At 38.3% G+C, this 22,432-nt stretch overlaps 1 protein-coding gene across 1 annotated transcript in view; it reads left to right on the top strand.

Moving 5' to 3' along the window:
- The window catches only part of CDK17 (cyclin dependent kinase 17), a 147,375-nt gene that overhangs the window by 7,601 nt on the left and 117,342 nt on the right, over positions 1-22,432 (top strand). The gene's annotated exons all lie outside the window — the stretch shown is intronic.

Genomic DNA, 22,432 nt, shown 5'->3' with positions numbered 1-22,432 from the left:
AGCTCTCCTGCCACATAGTTTGCACCTGAATACCGTGCCTGTTAGATAACAATAGGTGTGCCCAGATCTGGGCCAGTCTCGAGGGCGGGGATGCTCTCTCCCATCACGTTCTCACGGGAAGAGGCGGAAATACATGAGATCTCACTCCTCAATTCGCTGCTGTTTCCTGGGGGGCCTCATGAGAACTCTAAGGTTTAGAAGCTCTTACCTTTACCCGCCTGAGACTGTCCACATGGAACTGAGCTTACACCCCCAACAGTTTGTAATGACTCCAAGATGCTTCCTGCATCACTTGCCTCTCAGTGCCCTAATGGTGACTCATGGGCAGTCTTGGTCTCTAAAAGATAAAGTTGCAAGTTACCCCAAGAGTCATAAAGGCATCTCCACCAGTAGGTAGTAGCATATTAGCTATAAGGAATGGCTCAGGAGAACCGGGTATGAGAAATAATCAAGAAATGCAGGAGCTGGGAAGGTGGTAGGTCAGTCATGAAGGGAGACGAAGAGGTAACAGATGGGCAATCTGCCAGCTCTGTTGGTGTCCATGCATTATCAGGGGCCCTTATGGAAGATCCCTAGCAGTTTGAGAAGGCCTTCTGAAGGAATTTGGGGAAGTTAAAGATAGGAGTGTTCCAAGATAAGGAAGTGATAAAGATGGCTCAAATTCTGTAAGGGTGGTACCCCATACTGATGGTGTCGCACACCTGGCACATATGGAGAAGTGTTGCATTCAGTCTGCTAAGTTTGCGATTTATATTTCCTTTCAAAACTGAAATAGAGAATGGTTATTAAACTTTTCATCTTTTTTTCCCTCTGGAAACTTCTATTCATAAACTTGTTTCCTACCAAGTATTTATTACAAAATGCTAAGTGGACAAAATAGGATCACAAGATATGGAGCTTGTACGAGGACCTTCCAGATCATCTGTGTATTGTTTATAAAGAGGAAACTGAGGCCCAAGTCTCAGAGCCAGTAAGAAGAGATTTGCATTGGAACTGGGGTCCCTGAATTCCAAATCTAGTAGGTTTTTTTTTTTTAAATTTTTTAAAAATTTTTTTTATTTTTTTGATGTTTAACAATCACTGCCATACAATTGAGATTTTATCCCCCCCACACCTACCCCCCACTTCCCCCCTCCCTCCCCACGACTGCATACAATTCTCTATAGGTTCTACATGTACTTTCCTATTGAGTGTATTTTCACTATAGTCATGCTATGTAGTCAGACTAAAATAAATGAAAGAAATCATATAACAAATCAAAACATGATACACAAAAACTTACACATACACAAACATGATCTGCTACATTTTGCAAATGACTTCCATATTTCTTTCTCTGAGTGTGGAAGGCATTTTGCCTTGAGAACCACCATTGGGATTTTTTTTTTTTTTAAGAAGTTCTTGTGTTATTACAAAATTCCAAGTCTACCAGAAAAAACTCTCGCACACCGTGGTCATTGCTGTGCACAAAGTTCTCCTGGTTCTGCTCCTTTCACTCAGCATCAGGTCATATAAGTCCTTCCAGGCCTCTCTGAAGTCTTCTTGTTCATCATTTCTTATGGCACAATAGTACTCCATTACATTCATATACCATAATTTATTCAGCCATTCCCCAATTGATGGACATCCCCTTGACTTCCAGTTTTTGGCAACTACAAAAAGTGCTGCTATAAATATTTTTGTACATATGGGACCCTTTCCCATTTTTATGATCTCTTGGGGATACAGTCCTAGTAGCGATATTGCTGGGTCAAAGGGTATGCACATTTTTGTAGCCCTTTGGGCATAGTTCCAAATTGCTCTCCAGAATGGTTGGATGTGCTCGCAGCTCTACCAACAATGAATTAGTGTTCCAACTCTCCCACATCCTCTCCAGCATTTATCATTTTCTTGTTCTGTCATGTTCGTCAATCTTATAGGTGTGATGTGGTACCTCAGAGTTGTTTTGATTTGCATCTCTCTAATCAATAGTGATTTAGAGCATTTTTTCATATGATTATAGATATCTTTAATTTCTTCTGCTGAAAATTGCCTGTTCATATCCTTTGACCATTTATCAATTGGGGAATGACTTGTATGATTATACATTTGAGTCAGTTCTCTATATATTCTAGAAATGAGGCCTTTATCCCCGAGCTTAGCTGTAAAAATTCTTTCCCAATTTACTACATCCCTCCGGATTTTGGTTGCATTGGGTTTGGTTGTGCAAAAACTTCTCAGTTTAATGTAATCAAAGTTATCCATTTTGCATTTCATAATGCTTTCTATCTCTCCTTTAGTAAAAAATTCTTCCCTTCTCCATAGATCTGATAAATACACTATTCCTTGCTTCTCCAGTGTATTCATGGTATCAATCTTTATACCTAAATCATGTACCCATTGGACTTTATTCTTGCGTACGGTGTCAGGTATGGGTCTATGCCTAATTTCCGCCTCACTGTTATCCAGTTTTCCCAGCAATTTTTGTTAAACAGTGAGTTCTTATCCCAGAAGCTGGGGTCCTTGGGTTTATCAAACAGAAGGTTGCTATATTCCTTGCCTACTGCGTCTTGAGTGCCAAGTCTATTCCACTTATCTACCTCTCTGTTTCTTAGCCAATACCAAGTGGTTTTGATAATTGCTGCTTTATAGTACAGTTTGAGGTCTGGTAGCGCTAGGCCACCTTCCCCAGCATTTCTTTTCATTAGTCCCTTTGATATTCTGGACCTTTTGTTTTTCCAAATGAATTTTGATATTATTTTATCCAGCTCTATAAAATAATTATCTGATAGTTTAATTGGTATGGCACTAAATAAGTAAATTAATTTAGGTAGAATTGTCATTTTTATTATATTAGCACGGCCTACCCACGAGCAACTAATGTTTTCCCACTTACTTAAATCTGACTTTATTTGTGCAAAAAGTGTCTTGTAATTGTGTTCATATAATCCCTGGGTTTGTTTTGGCAGGTAAACTCCTAAGTATTTTATACTGTCTACCCTAGCTTTGAATGGGATTTCTCTTTCTATCTCTTGCTGTTGGACTTTGTTGCTAATATATAGGAATGCAGAAGATTTGTGTGGGTTTATTTTGTAACCTGCAACTTTGCCAAAGTTGTTTATTATTTCAAGTAATTTTTTACTTGAATCTCTGGGATTCTCTAAGTAGATCATCATATCATCTGCAAAGAGTGATAACTTAGTTTCTTCTTTGGCTATTCTTATTCCTTCAATATCTTTATCTTATCTAATTGCTACAGCTAACATTTCTAGTGCCATATTGAATAATAGTGGTGATAATGGACATCCTTGTTTCACCCCTGATCTTATTGGGAATGCATCTAGCTTATCCCCATTGCATATAATGCTTACTGTAGGTTTTAGATAGATACTGCTTATTATTTTATGGAAAGTTCCCTTTATTCCTACGTTCTCCAGTGTTTTTAGTAGGAATGGGTGTTGTATTTTGTCAAAAGCTTTTTCTGCATCTATTGAGATAATCATGTGGTTTTTGTTGGCTTCGTTGTTGATGTGATCGATAATGCTAATAGTTTTCCTAATATTGAACCAGCCCTGTAATCCTGGTATGAATCCTATCTGATCATAATGTATTAATCTCGTGATAAGATGCTGTATTCATTCTGCTAAAATCTTATTTAAAATTTTTGCTTCTATATTCATTAGGGAAATTGGTCTATAATTTTCTTTCTCTGTTTTGTCTCTTCCTGGTTTGGGTATCAAAACCATATTTGTATCATAGAAAGAATTTGGGAGGACTCCTTCCCCAATTTTCAAAAATAGTGTATGTAGTATTGGAATTAACTGTTCTTTAAATGTTTGATAGAATTCACTTGTGAATCCATCTGGCCCTGGAGATTTTTTCCTAGGGAGTTCATTGATGGCTTGTTCAATTTCTTTTTCTGAGATGGGGTTGTTTAAGTATTCAACTTCCTCTTGTTTAAGTATTCAACTTCCTGTGGTTTTTTTTTTTAATCATGCTATACTTTAGCATCAGAATGGATGTTCTTTTTCCTTTTTATGAGGGGGGAACTTTTCATTTCTTTGGAGCTTTTAGGGAGGGTAAGGGAAAGTTATGACTTCTAGTAATGTTCCAGAATATGTGAAGAATTCACAGCTATCACCTGAGTGCTCCACTGAGAATTCTAGCACACCTCCAAGAAGATAAAAGGGTCACCAGACTTGGCAAACTGTTAGATGAAGATTTACTTTAGCCTTTCTTTCAGGGTTAAAACTCTATGGTTCTGAGATGTCTTGAGAGATCATTCTGTACTGGTTGAAGGTCCCCTTTATAATAAATACCACGATGTTTTAGAATGTTGTGTCATGTCAATTAATGTGTACTTTGGCATGTTGGGAAAAGGTGAAAGTAGCAAGGAGTTGTTAGACCTTTGATCACCCATCACAGATGATGTCTTGAAATCTGATGCTTAAAGTCCAGTTTTTGAACTTTAGTATACTTTGTGTTCTGTAATACAAAATGAAGATAGTGGTACAAATTCCACTCTAATGTTTGCCGTGTAAGTGCATAAAGATGAACAGTTTTAAAAAGGAAGCTAACTCTAAGTTTTATGATAGTAAACACTCAATTATACTATGTAAAATTCATTCAGTAGAGCACAGTGCTTGGTGCTGGAGGGAATATATTTATTTAATGTCAGTGCCTGGGCCTCATGGAGTTTCTAGTAGTATAAAGAAGACACATAAGGGAACATTTATTGAAATGGAGTATTTTCACCAATTTTCACCATTATGGTATGGAGACCTGTTCCAGACTGGATTTGTATGGGCTGATGGTAGGTGGCCTTATGGGCTTGCACTGTGTTGGACCTCTGCTTTTGTTCCCAAATTAGGAATGAGAGAGAGAGAGAGAGAGAGAGAGAGAGAGAGAGAGAGAGAGAGAGGAAGAGAGAGAGAGAGTGTGTGTATGTGTGTGTGTGTGTGTGTATATGTAATGCGTGGATAGATGAATATAGTGTAAATTATGCCCAGGTAGTGATTTTTACTCCTTAGAGCAGCAGAAAAGATGACATCAAAGACATACTGTATGGGACTTGAAAAAAAGATGAAGTGAACATAAAATGAGCTTGAGGGAAAGCTGAGGGGTCAGCTGTGAATTCCATTCGTTTTTTCACGCAGTAGCAGGAGGTTCCTCCCACTCCCCCCCGCCTCACAGCCCCCATCCTCTGCCTCTTGGTTGGGGTTCCCAAAGATGGTCCATGAGAGGACTTGAACATGGAGTTGCCCAGGATGGACAGCATGGTTTGGGTTGCAATCTAGATCATTAGATGTTATTTCCATGGAATGAAATCAGGACACACTGAAGTGTCGAAGAATACCTAAATAACCGTATCAAACACCTGTGCTATCAAAGTTTATTTTTATGCCACTATTTGTAGGAAGTGCTTAGATAATAATGCCATCAAAAAGCATTATCATTTCAGATTTGGGGGACGCTCTCTTCTAAACTAGTTAATGTGTGAGCATATTCATTATGGCTTCCCTAGCATTTACAAGTTTTCATTGAACTTAGTTGTTAAAATAGATTTTCAATTCTTCAAGGAAGGCTTAGCTCGTAAACAACCACTCATACCATTTCTTTAATTTTTGTTAAGAGATCATCCTTTGTATCCATTTTTTTTGGTTTTAAAATGAGTTGAATTAGAATTCTACTTAATCAGTAATTACTTCTTGAGCAACTCCATGAACTCAGTATTCTTTCTCCACAATGAGTTGAAAAGGAACACATGCTTTCTGTTTTCAAGGAGCCTGCTTTTTAATAGTGTGAAATAACAGCAGACTTCATCCATTTACTACTCATCAGTATGACAGTCTTACCTCTCTGGAACTTAGCCAAAAACCGGAAAGAGAAACAAGATTCTCTGTAGACAAAGTAGATATAACCAAGTCACATTAAAACTGGGAAATTTGCTCGTAGGAAAGCCCCTCATCCTCCTTTTATTTGTAGTTTATCCATAACTAACAAAATTAGTGATATGGGTTAGATGTGCTAAGTAGATTGGACTAGTGTAAAGAATTTACAGTGTGATGTCTTTGGAGCTCCCATGCCTGATGATAATTCTCAGGGCTAGGGAGTTACATACGTTGAGGACAGCTCTTTACCTTCCTCGGGCACTCACTATTAGTCCTTTTTTTCCCCTGGCATTCCCAGTATAAAAGTCATTACCCTTTGGAAATAATAACAACAACAAACCAAAATCTAAAGAATTGTGTTTGCTGTACTCTATTTTAGCAGCCACAGAAAGGACTTAGCATAATTCCTGACACAAGTAAGCTCTTAATAAATTCTTATTGCCTGACTAATACATGTCCTTCCAAAAATAGGTAAAATAAAAATTGTTACTTGAAATGGTAACACTCAGTTAACCTGGAACACTTTCATAGAGAGATCTATTCTCTGGGATTTCGGATAGCCAAAGTTTAATTATGTATAATTATATGCAAAATTGTATGGTACATACTAGAAGTGATGTCAGTGTTAGGAGGGCCTTTGAGGCCTTGAGTGGGTAGGGAAAGATGTCACAGAAGAGGGAGCAGTGGAGGAGGACCTTGAAGCTTGGATCAGAGTTGGATTGGTTCCATTCCAAGGACGCTGACATGGAACATCCTCTGGTGTCAGAGGGAATAGAAAGTTAGGTAAGATTGACTCCCTCCCCTCATTGAGCTTTAATCACTTACAGTGACACCAAGGCTTTTGGAGTACCCGAGATACAAGATGATTAGAGAGCAGCAGCCGAGTTTCCTTGATTTAGAGAGGAATAGATGAATGAGAGGGAGATTTCAAATGTCCTCTGTGTTTGAGTCTGGTAGGTGAGAATGAGTAATAGAATGTCGATATCCATTTAGGGCATTAGCAGAACTTTGAGTGCTGGAATGAGTCATTCATTGTCACCAGTAGAATTCTAATGCCTTATCAAATCCAGTTTTACAGCTATAGTACTTAAATACACTCATTGAAGTTAACAGCATCATTGAACTTTGCAAGCAAAGTAGAACAATGCCTTCTAATGCAATATTTCTTGCTTGGAAAGGTGTGTGTGTGTGCGCGTGCGTGTGTGTGTGCGCACGCACACGCAGTGTACCTTTTTTTAAAAAATTGGGTTATAGTCTAAATACAGAACCTGGTTTATGGTCCTTGTTTTTAAAAGACTGTCTTTAAAGAGTAGCTAACTTTTAAAAAATGATAACCTTTGCTATAGTGGGCGTGTTTTAAGTATGAGACTTACTAACAATGTATCTCTGTTAGTTTGCAGTTCATCTACTGTGGTAGCATCTTCATTGTTGACATTTTGTTAAAATGAATTTTCCTATTTTTTCATCTTCACCCTTTTTCTATAGATAGCATTATTGTTAAATTTATTTAAGGAATTAAATGAAAGGAAATAAACAATTATTACTTGTTTAAGGAAAGTGTCTGAAAGGAGCATCTCTATCTTTGTCTGATTACTGATTTATCAACCTTTCGACACTCAGCCTTACCATGGCTTTTATTTAGAATCACAGTATTGTGGACTTTTGAGGTCATCTAATGCAAACTAAGACTCCAAGGGTTACATAGATATATAGAATCTGAAAGCCTAGGAAATGACAAGATCTGACAACTGATTGATTATATAGGGTGGGTGAGAGTGAGGAAGTTGATTGTTACCCCTTGGTTGTAACTCAGAGGGACTGGAAGAATGGTGGTCATCATATAGCAAGAAGGAAATATGAAAGAAGGGTGGGAGGGAGGATTGTGAGTTCAGTTTTGTGTTTGTTGAATTTGATGTGACTTTAAATGTCTAATAGACAGCTGCTGATGTGGTACTACTGCTGGAGGTTAGGGGAGAGAGCCTGGGACTGGATATAGTTTTTGGAAGTCATTAGCAGGTTGATTAAACACAAGGCACCTGATGAGGTCACTCAGTGAGGCTCGTTCACTCCAGTTTGTTCAACCATATCCCATTTGATGGGCTCTCACTTTATTGCCAGTTTATTGCTACTATAAAAAAATTTTGGCACTTTTTTGTGTACATGTTGTCTCCCCTTAGAATGTAAACTGTTTGAGAGAGAGGCACTGTCTTTGTATCACTAGTGTTTAGCAAAATGCTTTACGTAGTGTTTGATAAATGTTTGTTGAATTCAGGTTATAGAATTGAATACTTATCGGTTAAAGATCTGTTAGGGACAGATAATGCACTTTCTTCCTCCATTTACAGCCAGTAAAAATTCTTTGCTTCAGTTTAAACTCATCTTTCTTGGATGCAGTGAATAACTTCAGCATTCTTCTAATGACTAATTCTGATTTTAAATATGTGTGTCATACTTCTTCCACAGGTTAAGCAACCCCAATACATTTAATTTTCCTTTTAACATTTTGTTTAATCCTTTGGAACTTAAAAAATTTTTAAAAATGTTTTCTTGGCAGTTTCTTAATATCTTCCTTGAAATTTGATGATCAGAACTTAATTTGTTTTGAATGGATACAATTATGGTGGCAAGGTTATATCCTAGTCTTGAGATGCCATATTGATTGGAAAACTCAGTGATATTGGATTGATTTTGAACAGTGGCACTATGTCTGTCTTCCCTATTCGGCTTGTCATGAGTAATGACACCTCTTTGTAGAGGCTGCTCTTTACCATCTTCTTTTGTATTTGTTTTGTGCTTTTCCCCAAGTGCCTGCTCCTTGGGTTGTTAGAGTCTCATTTTGAGGGGCCTTTATCAAGATCATTGGAGTTTAATTGTTGTCTTTCAGGTCAGTGACAAAGTTGGATACGCTTTGCAGCACTTAGTACAGTGCCTTGGCACATGATGGATGCTGGCTGCGATACTATGAATTTCATTGCTTTTATCAGCATGAAAAACCTCTCTACTGATACTTTTTTTGTGAAGCTTAGAGTTCGGAGAGATGTCTGGGGCCATGAGAGGCCCTGACTTGCCTTGGTCACACAGCCAGCTAGTATGTGTCAGAAGGAAGGCTTCCCTAGGTCTTCTTGACTCCAAGGATCGGTCTTTTTATAAAGCTGTATAAATGGAATCCTATTAGTGACCCAGAGAGATAGAGTGTATTCTTTTTCTGGCTGTACCTGAACAACTTCAGTCATGACTGTTATCCATGAATAAACCTCTCTTAGAGATACTCTACTTTTAGTCTCTACTCCTTTTTAAAGTAATACATTCAACGTGTATTAGCCATTGCATAAAGTAATAGTCTCCTAAGTACTTCACCATTTAATCAACAAACATTAATAAGCACCAATCAGATACTTGGGGAAATGAAAGATAAATAAGATAGGCTATACTCTTAAGCTCTTTACAGTCTAGTAGGGAGATCTCTCTCTCTCTCTATGTAAATATGTATGTGTGTATGTATGTATATACACACCTGTACACACATGTATCCAGCTACATTTAAGTTCCTAAGAGGAGTGAATATAAAATGCTATGAAGGGACAGTGAAATCACTTCCAATTAGGAAAATCAGGGAAGGCCTCATGGAATTAGATTGATAGGAGTTGGTGTGTGGGACATAGGATGGCCAAATACTACAAGTAGGTCATAAACACCAGTGACTATGAAGAATGGTGATGCATTTAAGAGTGATAGGAAAGTCAGAAAGAGGATCAGGGATCCAGGGGAAAATGATGTGTTAAGTTAATTTGAGGTACTCCTGGGATGAAAATAATACAGTATGCAGCTAGCAATGGGAATTTGGAGTTCAGGAAAGAGTTCTGGCAAATAAATAAACATTTATTAAGTGCCTACTATGTGCAAGGCATTGTGCGAAGTTAGCACATGTATTCAACTGTATAAAAACAAAAGAAAAGAGGAAAAAGTAAAATACTAAAATGATTGTTTACATGTCCACAAACTTAATTTTTTTATTAAAAAATTATGCATATTAACTTTCACCTTTTCTCTGACCACTTTTTGGAACATCTTTGTTGTGTTTTTAATCTAGATTTATTTCCCTCTGCTTTCAATTACTTAGTTGTATTTCTTTGTATGTTTTAGTTCTTTCTTCCCTCTGCATCACTATATATGTCTTCCTATATTTCTTTGAGTTTTTCATATTTGTCATTTCTTATGCCACAGTAATATTCCATTGTGTGAATACACCATAACATGTCTAGCTAATCTCCAATGATTGGACATCCAACTCTAACATTTGTTTTAAGAAAAGAGAGAAAAGGGAAAAAGGGAGAAAAAATGCACATTTTGAAGACAAGTTGTATGTAATTATGTGTAGGTAAGCTCATTTTGAGCGGTGTTGGGTTTTGTGTCTTTTTTATAATCCTTTTTCAGAACTTCTGAAATTTAAAGTTTCTGTATTCTTTCATGATTGTATTTCCGCACCTTCATAACCATCTGCCACCCTTCAGGGGACCTGCAAGTCCTCCATTGCATCTCCTACCTTTCCCCCTCTGTTGGCTTGGAACTAGGCAAGTATCAACTCTTTCTGCCTCCTTACATTTTCCACAAAGTTCTTCCAGTGCATAGATGATAGATTTTGAAGTCAGCCCACCGAAACAAAACAAAACAACAACCTTTTTCAACCCACACCTGATTTCAATTGTGTAGTTGTTCTTTCCATCAACATATATTGTGGTCTCCTTTACTCTTTAGTAGACTTTTTGAATTCTGTAATTGGAGGAAAAAAGGTAGTTTGTTGGACCTGAACTTGAATCTTTACCCACTTGATAGGACTTGCCACAACTTGTGCTCAACTTGGCACAGTTTTCGAGAACCCAAGGTCACCTCCACTAAAGTCTTGCTCCAGTGAGTGCCTCACTGTGATAAAGAGGTATCCTGAATTCTCCAGTCTTATGACAGAAAAGCTCACAGTCACATAACTTGCATCAAACTGGGAGGAACTCGTAATAAATTTTTGGGACATTACCATTGGTGCACCTTTTATAGGTAGCTGTATTGTAAACCATTCTAAAGCAGATTATTCCTCTTATTGATTCTGGTTTAGTAATTTACCTAATTTAAATTGCTTTAAATTTTTGTTTTAGATTACACCTAGAAGTCACTTGATGAATCTGCTAATATGTAAAAATAGGAATCACAGCCCATGTACTTGTATTGCCAGCCTCACCTGGTGGAACCTGATTGCTCTCCCAGGGAATGAGGGACTTAAACCCCCAGAGTTTTTGACTCCAAAATCCATTTGTCTTTTCACTGTATTGGGATGTCTTTCCAGTTGTCTTTCTGCACAGTGCCATCTATTTCCTTCTGACTGGTTGACATCTTTTTAGTCCTTAGGTGTTGAAATGAACAAAGGACTTTTTAGTCATGTTGTTTAGATGATTAGGTATAGAATAGGGGCAGCTAGGTGGTACAGTGGATAGAGCACCAGTGCAGGAGTCAGGAGGACCTGAGTTCAAATGTCACCTCAGACACTTGACACTCACTAGCTGTGTGACCTTGGACAAGTCACTTAACCCCAATTGCTTCATCCTGGGTCATCTCCAATCATCCTGATGAATATCTGGTCACTGGATTCAGATGGCTCTGGAGGAGAAGTGAGGCTGGTGACCTGCACAGCCCTCCCTCACTCAAAACAAAGTTAAGCACAAGTCATGTCATCATTTCTCTGATGGCATGGTCTTCTTCAGCAGCGAAGGATAAACACACACACACACACGCACACACACACACACACACACATAGAACAGGCTTTCATGAAAATGGTATGTTTTCCTGGGTATGATGCTTTAAAAAAAAAAGCTCAGTCTATTAGAAAACATTATAAGCTAAAATTTATTTCACTGTCGTGTGAATTGTTTTGGTCAGGTCTACATGGGGTTCCTGGATATTGAATGATGCTTTGTATTTTGGGCCCCACAATCATGTTAGATTTTAGTGACTTCAGCTTTAAAAATACTAATATGCTACCTGGCCCCTCTTGCAGACTAGTCATTCTCTTGCAGACTAGTCATTCTCCATGATTAGCCTGTATTCTTTTCAGTTCCATTGTTTTCTTCTAGAGTATTATATTATTATTTTCTGCTTTTGTCAGTTTCCCCCCCCCCCCCCAATCTGAATTCCAGTCTGTGTCACTGCTTTTGCAGTACTCTTCAGATCTTTCACAGTTCTTTGAAAAAAGGCAACCTCTTCCAGTGTACTGGTCCCAGCAAACTTAATGAACTCCCTTTTCTAGCCCAAGAGACTGTGGTTAAAGCTCCTTGCAGCACATTCTAGTAAATGTTATTTAATTTAGTGTGTTGCTATTTTCACTGGATTTTTTCCATTCCTTTGGATGAAACTTTGTATACTTAAGCTGAATTTCAAGGAAGGTTTAAGGAGATACTATCTAACACTGCCTGTTCATAGCCATCTGTAAATTTGAAGATGAAAGGTAATATGAAGTATAATTCTCAACCCCATCTACAAGTTAGTAAGTTCTCTTCTTGTCTGGGGAATTATTAGCCCTAACTTGAAGCAATTACTTCTTTTTTAAAGCAGAATTTGTGTTAGCCCCAACAATATTACAAAATGGAAATCCAATACTTATTTTAAACAGTTGTGCCTTGTTTTACTTTCCATTGTACTGTGAATAGGACATTCATACTAAAACCTCATATTAAACCAGGAAATTGGAAAAGAAACTAAAGCCCAATCTAGTCTAACTCATTTACTCAGACTGCAAGTGATGCTGAATTTCTTCACTAAATGCCACGAATGAGACAGAATCTAGATTACATTTGCACAGTAGTAGCATACATATGTATGACACATGCTTATAAACACACGTGGTATGGATTAGGTTAGATGGACTTTGAGGTCCTTTCTGACTCTCAGGTGCTCTGAAAATTTTTCAGAATGAGGTATGGAGAGAGAGGGCCAGTGACGCCATAGAGGAAGTCCTTACATCCTTGGGGTCACAGTGTAGGCTCAAAGAGTCTTCAACATCTAGTTCAAGATTAACTTGTACAGATAGTTCTCAATTTATGTAAATTCGCATTATGCAAATTTGACTTTAGGAAAAGAAATTTGCAGTCCATAAGACACCTATGTTAACTTAACTGTATACTACACTGTGCTCTCTCTCCCCCGCCCCTTGGTTTGGTGCTCTGGGCCCCCTCCTCCCCTCAAAAAAGAAAAAACTAAAAAAGCCCCTCCAGGTGAAACAACAGACCTGCCCAGACCACCTGCCCACCTGTAGGGCCTTCTTGGCTGTCTTCCATGCAAATGCACATGTGTGCTGTGTGTCTGTCCCTGGCCCCTCTGAATTACTCCTCCTTTTCTTCCGGGTATCGAGTTCCCATGTGTCTGTGCAGGCTCCTTCCCTCTTTTCTTGGATGGGGCCAGGCTCTCACTTGGGTGACCTCAGACCCCTCCCTCCACAGGTACATGACCTCTTTCCTGCTCTCCCCTCCTTCCCTCCCTTCCTGAAATCCATGGGCAAATTTTCATTAAGTAAAAATCACTTTATGGGGAGATCTGTGGAATGGTCTACTTCCGTAAAGCAAGACTACCTTAGAGAGGCATTATAAAGAATGTCTAGAATTTGGGAAGGTGGAAAGAGAAAGGGTGTTTCCTATGGGGGGAAAAATTTACAAAAGGGTAAAGCCAGGGATTAACAGTTAATTTTTGGAAGAGTAAGTTTGTCTGGAAGGAGTTTCTAGTTCAAGGTAAAGGTAATCAAAGATATCATTGGATTGGGTGTAGAGGCAGAAGATGTGGTAGGAAGTGAAGCAGTTGGAATGTCGAGCTTTGACACTCACCTGTGACCCTGGCAAGTTGCTTCATCTCTGGGTTAACACTTTTGTCAAGTTCTTCTTGCTTGAGGAGAGCCTCCTGCTGTAAACCTGAGCTGTTAAATGCTTTGATAAGGAGTTTGGGACTTAAGATGTGGAATTGAAAGCAGATTTTGTAAAATACTAGCAACCTTGAAATTGAGCAGTTTCATTTTTGACAGCAAAATAAGAAGAATAATTATGTGTCATAAATAAAGCTTAGTTTGAAGGAAAAAGGGCTGGAATTTATTTTTATCTTTGGTTTGTAAATTAATGGCTTTTGTGTACCTCCAACTTAGAGGTTTCCTTAGGTAAACTTCATTGGACTCAACTGTGATTCAGAGTGATAGAGACAAGACTTCACATTAGAGGGAATACAGAGAAAACAGCCAACTATGAGACCAAATGAAAACTTTGTTTTTGTTTTTACTGATTTTTAAAAATGTTCAGTTCCAATTCTCTTACTCCTTCCAGCCCCTCCAACTACTCATTAAGACAAGAAATATGACGCCCATTATAAGCATGAAGTCATGTAAAACATATTTCTACATTAGCCATGTGGTGAGAAAAAAAAGCAACAAAAATAAGGAGGAAAAAACTGTATGCTTCAGTCTGTACTCTCAGTTCATCAGTTCTCTCTGGAATAGTATTTTTCATCCAGAGAGAAAACTCCAGATGGAGTCATGAAGGGTCCAAAGTGACTGGGGCTGGGAAGAGGATTGAGTGCTTTCAAGTTGTCAGAGATCCACTGCATTATCTGAGTTGGTAAATCTTTCACAGTTGATGTTTGTTACAGTATTGCTGCATTGATTTCCTGTTTCTGCTCACTTCTCTTTGCATCAGTTCACACAAGTCTTTGCAGGTTGTCCTGTCCTCTTCATTATTTCTTATAGCCCAATAGTATTCCATCACAATCATATGCCGCAGCTTGTTCACCCATTCCCCAGTTGATGGGCATCTCCTCAGTTTCCTACACAAAAAGAGCTGCCATAAATATTTCCAAATGGAAACTTTGTATGCCTTTTTTTTTGATTGGTGAAACCTAGTTTTCTGAAAGTTTCCTGTGGTTCTGACAAACAAATATGATTTGTAAATGAGTTGAACAGAGAATGCTGTGAAAACATTTTGCTAGATAAACATATACATATATAAAATTTGGCTATTGTATTGTACTATTGGCAAAGAATAGTTTGATGACATACTCAAAATTTCCATTGTTTTTCTTTCTTTAGCATTTCAGCAAAAGTGTATTGTTGGAGGTAAAAATTTTTTGTTATATTAGTTTTAGTTAATCTGTCTTGCATTATCTCATAAGTTAAGCATTTATGACAGAGAGGGGAGAGAGCTATACTTGACTTTTAATGAGTATATAAATTCTCCGCCCTCAAGCAGACCTATAAAGCAGTCTGTAACTTAGTGTCTGAGAGTTGCTTGGGGTCCTGTGTGTTTGAGTGACTTGTCCATTGTAAAACTAATCTGTGTCAGTAGCAGGATTTGAATCTAGGCCTTTCTTATCTCCGTATCCATCATCACCTTTTGTTTAGAATAATTGCAATAACCTTTTAGTTGGATTCCCTGTAGGGTTTCCTGTGATGATAGGTTTGTTTGATAGGATGTCACCTTTCCTCCCCTTCATAAGCTCCAGTTCTCCCTATCCTGGGATCCAGTATGTACTCCTCTCGTGAGTTTAAAGTTCTCCACAGTTTGGTGCTCTTACAAAATCCCACCTGGGGATCTTTCCTCTGGCTGTCCACATGGCTAGAGAAGACTCTCCTTCTCCACCTCCACCTCTCAGAAGCCTTTACTTCCTTCAGGACATCTTCTCTGGCCCCTCAGAACTGCCTGTGAAACTGCTGTCCTTCTGTTGGCGTCATTTGTGGGTCTGTTTGTCTATTTATTGTCTCCCCCGTTAGAATGTGAGCTCTTTTAAGAGAAGGGACGGTTTTTGCTCTCTTTGTCTCCCCTGTACTTATTATTAGTCCAGTGCTGAGCATATAGTAGGTGCTTAATAAATGCTTAGTGACTGATTGCACTGGTACTCTAAGACTGCCTTGGTCTGTCCACAAGCCATGCCACACTGTCTTTTTTTAACTCTAGTAGATATTCATGGGGCACGTTTGAATGGCACATTTTTTGAAAGCTTTAACTGGCACTTTTGTGATCCGTTGTGTTGTATAATTTGTCAGTAAGTTTTAAGAACATGGGACCTGATTTAATTAATGCATACCAGTCCTATAGACTTAATTTTATGATGAGGCTTTGATCTATTTTTAATTATTCAGTGACTGAGGGTACCCCGAACAAAAACTGAGATATTAAACCTCAGTTTAATAGGTGAGGTGGAGAGAGATCAACATTTACTCCATTTTTAAAATTAAAGAGCATTATTGCAATAAATAAGATATCATTATTGCAATAAATAAGATATTTGGAAATCCTTGATTCTTTTGCAGGAAAAGTTCCTATTTTTAAAAATGGTTCTTTACTGGAACTTATCACCATGAATACTTGACATGAAGATAAAATTTGGACTTTGAAATTATGTAGAATTTAGTAAACGTAGATATTTAAAGTGACATTTTAAAGAGTTATGCCCACCTCAATATTTCATTTCTCTGACATGTATAAAATGTCATTTAATAAAAGGAAATATTTGTTTCCTTTTTTAGTGATGATAGCAGAAATTCTTCATTATCTCTTTGAATACATTTGACAATACTGTATCTATTGTAACCCGATAAAAGTTTTAGAGACCAAAGTATAAGGAGTTAGTGGTAGATCAGTGATTATGAACTTGGTATCTGCAGCATAAGCTCCATAGTTAGATTCTTTAAAGCACTGATTGGGAGGGTTTCAGCTTGGAACTGTGTCACTCGTGATCTGACATCTTGCCACATTTCACTGAGTTTCTTAAGTATAAAGGAGATGGATAATAAAATACATAGTATAATGAGGTATGTTGGTAATCAGTGACCCCTCTGGTTTTTACAGTTGTGAATACATTCTTTATAAGCAACAGAAGATTTAGAATGAGGTTTTAATATTTTAAATTTAAAATGTGAATTGCTGTGGCATAATAATATGAATATGACTGCACTAATTGCTAATTGCTCATAATTGAAGATAAGTGTCACAAATGTGGTAATGTGTTCCATAGCCAAAGCAAGATTTAAATTTCTCCTGTTTTGTGAAGGGGCCAGGCTGGCCATTCTTCTCCTGGCTCTGTTTCTGACTTCTTAGACTTCAAGATCATTCCTCTACTGAAGGAATTCCCACCTGGAAACTTCTTGATGTTCTCTCACCTCCTGGGATTTCCTCCTGCTGGATCATCCCCCTCCTCTTGTGCCCTGCTCACCACGGTGTATTCCCCTTGTCTCATTGGCAAGTTCTTCCTGGAACTTCTCCTAGAACCCAGATTTTTTTGAAGGGGCCAGACTAACCTAATTTCATTTCCCTCCTAGTCCTTTTCCTAGCTATCTGGACTTTATGTGAGTCCACTTTCATAAAGTAAATGAAAAGTAGAAATCCATTTCTTTGTAGTAAAGGTACAGACTAAAATAGACACTTGAACAAAAAGAAGTTTCTAAACTAAACCCTTTTCTCAAGTGGAATGTTGGATTTCTAGTATGAAGCTTCTACCACCCTCCTGAAAGTTATTTCTTTAATTTTTGCAAGTTACCAGAATAGAATACAACGAACAAATAATAACTTTTTCCAGAAGGTCCTCATTATAATGTATATATGTGGCCTCAGAAGTAGAGGAGAACAGTCTCCAAAACATGTTTAATTTGTCATCTATGACCTATCAGTTCTTTATAGGGGGGTCAGGCATGAAAAAGTGTATTTTTAGCAGTGTTTGTGCACCTGGAGTTTCTCATGTGTTGCAGCCCTATTGACCTTTTCTATAACTGTAACTTGTCTTTTTTCTTTGATTTTTTTCGCCCTAGCTGGGCAAATCGTTCCTGTTGGCATGGGCCATATTCCCTTTTTTACGTTGCAGATTGACTTCTGGCAAAAGACTGCTTCCATCCTGACAAAGCCCTGATTCTGCTTCCACCTTGGCATCTCCCTTATTTACCCAGTTTGATTGGTCTGAGCAAACTTCTTGCCTGGCTTAGGATTTAGACAAGAGACACTGCACTGTCACCTTCCAGGAGCAGTAGCCTTTACCCCTTATTGCCTTGGAAGTCTGGGAGCATCTGGCCCTGAAAGAATGAGAGTACAAATCAGAAAGAAATGGACGTGGTTGGAAGAGGTGGTAAGGAAGTTCTGGGAGGGAGATAGCAGTCTGACAAATAGCACTAATGAAGGAGTGGTCGCTGTGACCTCTCATGGGGGCTTTTTGCTTTGGGCAGGTTGGGGTGGCGAGGAAAATGGAAATTCTGGGTCTAGTTAAGGCAGATGTCACCTGTTTGAGGTTTAATGAGATAAATTGATACACAGATAGACTTACTTGTTACATAAGGTTGTGCTAGAACTCTGGGCCAGATAATCTCCAGTCACTTCTAGCTCAGTGACCTCTAGGTGCACAAATAGACTTTTCCAGCATGGTAGTTCCCTGATCCTGATTGGGCTTACATGATAAAGGGAGTATGTGAATAACCTGATATTTCCTCCCTGTATATTCCTCCTCCCATGTCATCTGCTATGGGAGAGGAAGTTTGAGAACAGTCAGTATAATTCTCTCCTTATTATACTCATATGATAATGGCAAAAAGCATTTGCTCCTAATGTTTAAAAGAAGAATGAAGATTGTTTGGGGATTACTCTTCTTGTATGATGCTCAGAGGTCACCATTTGTGCCTAAGGATGTATGATGGGGTGGAGGTCACAAGTCCCTTTAATTGCTTCCTCCCTTTCAAAGGTAGAAAAGAAGTAGGGAGTTTAGTAGGAGAGGTTATCCTTGGGCCAGTAGCTTCTAAATTGGCTCCGGATTATACAGACATCCTCTAAGATGAAAGGAGCCATGCTCACTTTAATGTGCTCTGCAGCTGGTTTGGTCAGCTGCTCTTTAGGGAACCCCCTTTCTGGGCACTGTGCCTGGCACTGGAGGCCATCACCCCAACTCCTCAACAAAAAGGAGATCTGTGAGTCAGAAGAGGGAGAAAGTAAGACACTCAGTTTAGCAGAGGAATCATTTTAGAATCTTCAGAATCTTAAACCCTTTTTTTAGGTCCAGTGACATTTAAATTTCCCCCCTGAAATTTTTTTTTAAATTCACATTTTAATGCTCTTTGTTGAACTATATTTTATCCTTTTGTGTTCATAGAGAGAAACCCTGATATTGACTTTAATTCAGTTTAACAAGCCCTAATTAAATTCCTGCTATGCACAAGGCAGCCGTGCAAGGTTTTGAAATTTTAAGGAGCATTAACAATTTTTTTAAAAAGGTCTTTAAATATGATGTTGGCAGACATATACCATTAACTTTTTTTTTTTTTTTTTTGCAGTTATTGTGCTGGGACTGAATCATCTATGATCTTGCCTGGCTTATGGAAGATGACAAACGTTATTTTAGGTTCAATGCATATTTAAGTTCAACAAACTAAGCAACACAACAAAAAAGCCTGCCATGATATGCACTGTTCAGTGTCCAGTCTCCCTTCTACTTGTGCAAAGAATCGGGTTGGGAAGGAGGGGCCTTCTTATATTTCCCCTCTTAGGCCGAGCTGGGTCAATATATTTTCTTCTTGGTCAATGTAATTTCCTTACATGAGTTTTTCCATCTGTATAATAGGGATGATATTTGCTTTGCTTACTTTATGTGGTTCTTATTAAAGATGAAGTAAGATAATGTCTATAAAGCACTCATAAACCTGAAATGTCTATAATCAGCATAAGATAATTTCTCAGCTCTTCATTGATTCAACAAATGTTTCTCAAATATACCTGTACTAAGTGCTGTGGAGAGGGGGAATGGAGAAGGTCAGAGTTTAGATAAGCTGCAGCCCTTGCCTGCCATCCTGAGGCTCTGTAAGCTGTTTTTAAAGACATACCTCTTTGTTCCTGTGTCTTTTCTTCCTGTTCAGTCTTGGGGGCAGGTCCTAGCTCATGTGCTATGTCTGACCAAGATACATGTCTTAAAGGCCAGCTTTATGTAGGCCCACCTGATTGCCTATCACATTCTGGACAATCAAATAGGCATTGTCCATCTACTTGTTTTTTTCTTTTTATTTAGTTAGGCCAAAATCTTTTGAGTGAATATGAATCTTGTGTAGGAGTTGTTGCAGTCTTTTGGGTTTGGTACAGTCAGTACAATGTTATTTGCAGATGAGCATCTGGAGAGAAGGACCTGCTTTGTTATAGGCAATCCTTCTCCCATTTGGACTCTGCAGTGCCTGTAAAGACTCCAAACTTTCTGAAACAAAGGCCTATCTTATTAATAACAGTATTTTCTCAGTGGTGTTGTGTGGTGGCAAGTTGTGAAATACCACAGTCTCTGAAGAATTAATTTTGAAGGGTAATGGAGAGTTATATGGTAGGAGTGAGCAGTGAATAGCATTTCACTCATGAGGAATTGTACAGAAGTGACTAAACAGATACAGGACCAGAAAAAGAGATGGGCCATATGAATGAGTTCCCCTTCTCAATTAGGGGGTATGCAGTTGTCAAGATCATTAGAAGGTCCCTAACATATTGGCTGATCATCTGTGAAAGATTGACAAGTAAACATCAGCACAAGTTGGACATGATGAGCCAACAAGCAGTGACCATATCATTGTAAGGAAGATCTTATGTTTGAATGAGAACATAGATCTCTCAGGTATCTCCATTCTGCGTCAGTAAAATCAGATCCAAAGAGGTTGTGACTTCCCCAACATCATCACCTTGGGAAAGCCAGGATTCTGTCCCATATTCTGACACTAGGACCAGTATTCTAGCTACTGTCCTTGGCAAAGCAAGAGTGGCTTATATAAGTCAGTGTTGTGGCCTAAAACTTAGCATAAAGTATAGAATATACATTGAGCTGATTTTTAAAACAGCATTGTTCAATTAATTAAAAATTCTCTTTTTCCTGTTCTTAAGTAATAATATTAATATACATGGAAACTTAGTAATGCTACTTATTTTTCATTTGCACATAGAGACTAGAATGTCTTTACTTTCTACTTAAAAGCAAAAGGGAAAAAAACTACTGGAAGGTAGTATGTATTCACATGATAGATTGATGGAGTTGATCTCTGTAATAGGACACCTAGTTCTTGTTAGTATTGAGAAATTACTAATTTTAAATGGATTAGTTTCCTTTTTAAGGATCCTAGATAACTTTAAAGAGCTGAACAACAGTGGCTGCATGGACCCCTCTTTGTCCTTCTGGGAGTCTGCTCCCAGAGGGATCAGTTTGAGACCATAAATAGTTGAAAGTTTTTCTGCATGCCTGTGGGAACTGAGCTGGGAATTTGCATTTATGATCGAAGTAAGGAGGATCCCCGCCCCCCCCCCCCTCCAGTGCTATATCTAGCAATCTGCTTAGCTATTAAGAAAATGTGAGATTATTTTAGAAAAAACAAAACACAGGACACCTTGAACTCATTAAAACATTCAGATATTAAATGTATTTTAGAAAAGTTTTATTTGTTTTCCTAAATTTTATCAGTTTTGTTATTGTTCAAATGAATATGTCTTATGGCTTTGGGATTTATTCTTCTAAAATGTTATTCATAGTATATTGAAATGCAGGCTTTACTGAAGCGTTCTGATCTATTCAGAAAAATTTTTTCATTACAATTATAAAATCACATTTTCATTTTTCTTCATAATTATCATTTACCAGGTTGTTTTTCATGCCCTACTATAGAAGAATTGAACCTTCAAAATCACACTTATATTAATAAATGACAAATCTGGTTTGTGACTGTTAGTACCATTTTGGGATGATTGGAAGGACCTAAATGTTCTTGCAGTTCTGGGGCTGGATTCCAGTTCATCCAGCCTTCTTTAAATGCCACTGTGTGCTTGGCCCTTTACTTGTGGCTACTTATAGATAAGACTGTGAAGTAAGAACAAGTATACTGCCCTCAGGGGACTTCACAGACTGATGGAAAGTATGTAGTCATCTAGTTCAGCTCCCTTATTTTACTCAGGAAGAAACAGACCAAAGAGGAGATTAACTTGACTTAAAGATTCGAAGAGGGAGTAGCCAGGTGAGGACCTAGAATCCAGACTTTGTGATCACATCCTGCTGCCATCCTGTTGTTCCATTACTTCCGTACTTCGTTTTAGGAGAAGGAAATGTATTTTCCTTGCTCTCTGCCTAGCTGCTGGTGTGGCTGTGTCCATGGAAGGTCATTTCTGATAGTTCCCATCTGCTGCACTGAGAGGCTGGAAGGAGGTTGGAGGGAGAGGCGGGGCCTGTTGGCAGAATATTTGTCCAGGGTTGTGCTCTAGGTTTGGAGAAGCTTATTGCCAGATTCTGCACAAGTGGTATATCTTTTGGCCACAGTGACTTTCACTGATCGATCACCTGCACATTTGTGGATCAGTTGCATTCCTTGTTGGTGGAGGAAGCACCTACTCTGACAGAATCAGGGATCCTTCAAGGACTGAAGAGGCAAGCATTATAATGCTATATTCAGAGACCATTTATGCACTAGTGTTTGATTCTATACACTAATGCTCAGCTTATTATACAAACCTATTAAATAAACATTCGTGATTATTGAAGTTGTGGAAAATGTCTAAAAATGA

The sequence above is a fragment of the Notamacropus eugenii genome, chromosome 3 (assembly GCF_028372415.1).
Source record: "Notamacropus eugenii isolate mMacEug1 chromosome 3, mMacEug1.pri_v2, whole genome shotgun sequence".
NCBI classification, from domain to species: Eukaryota; Metazoa; Chordata; class Mammalia; order Diprotodontia; family Macropodidae; genus Notamacropus; species Notamacropus eugenii.
Note: the sequence above shows the minus strand (reverse complement) of the source record. Positions and strands in the feature narration are given on the sequence as shown.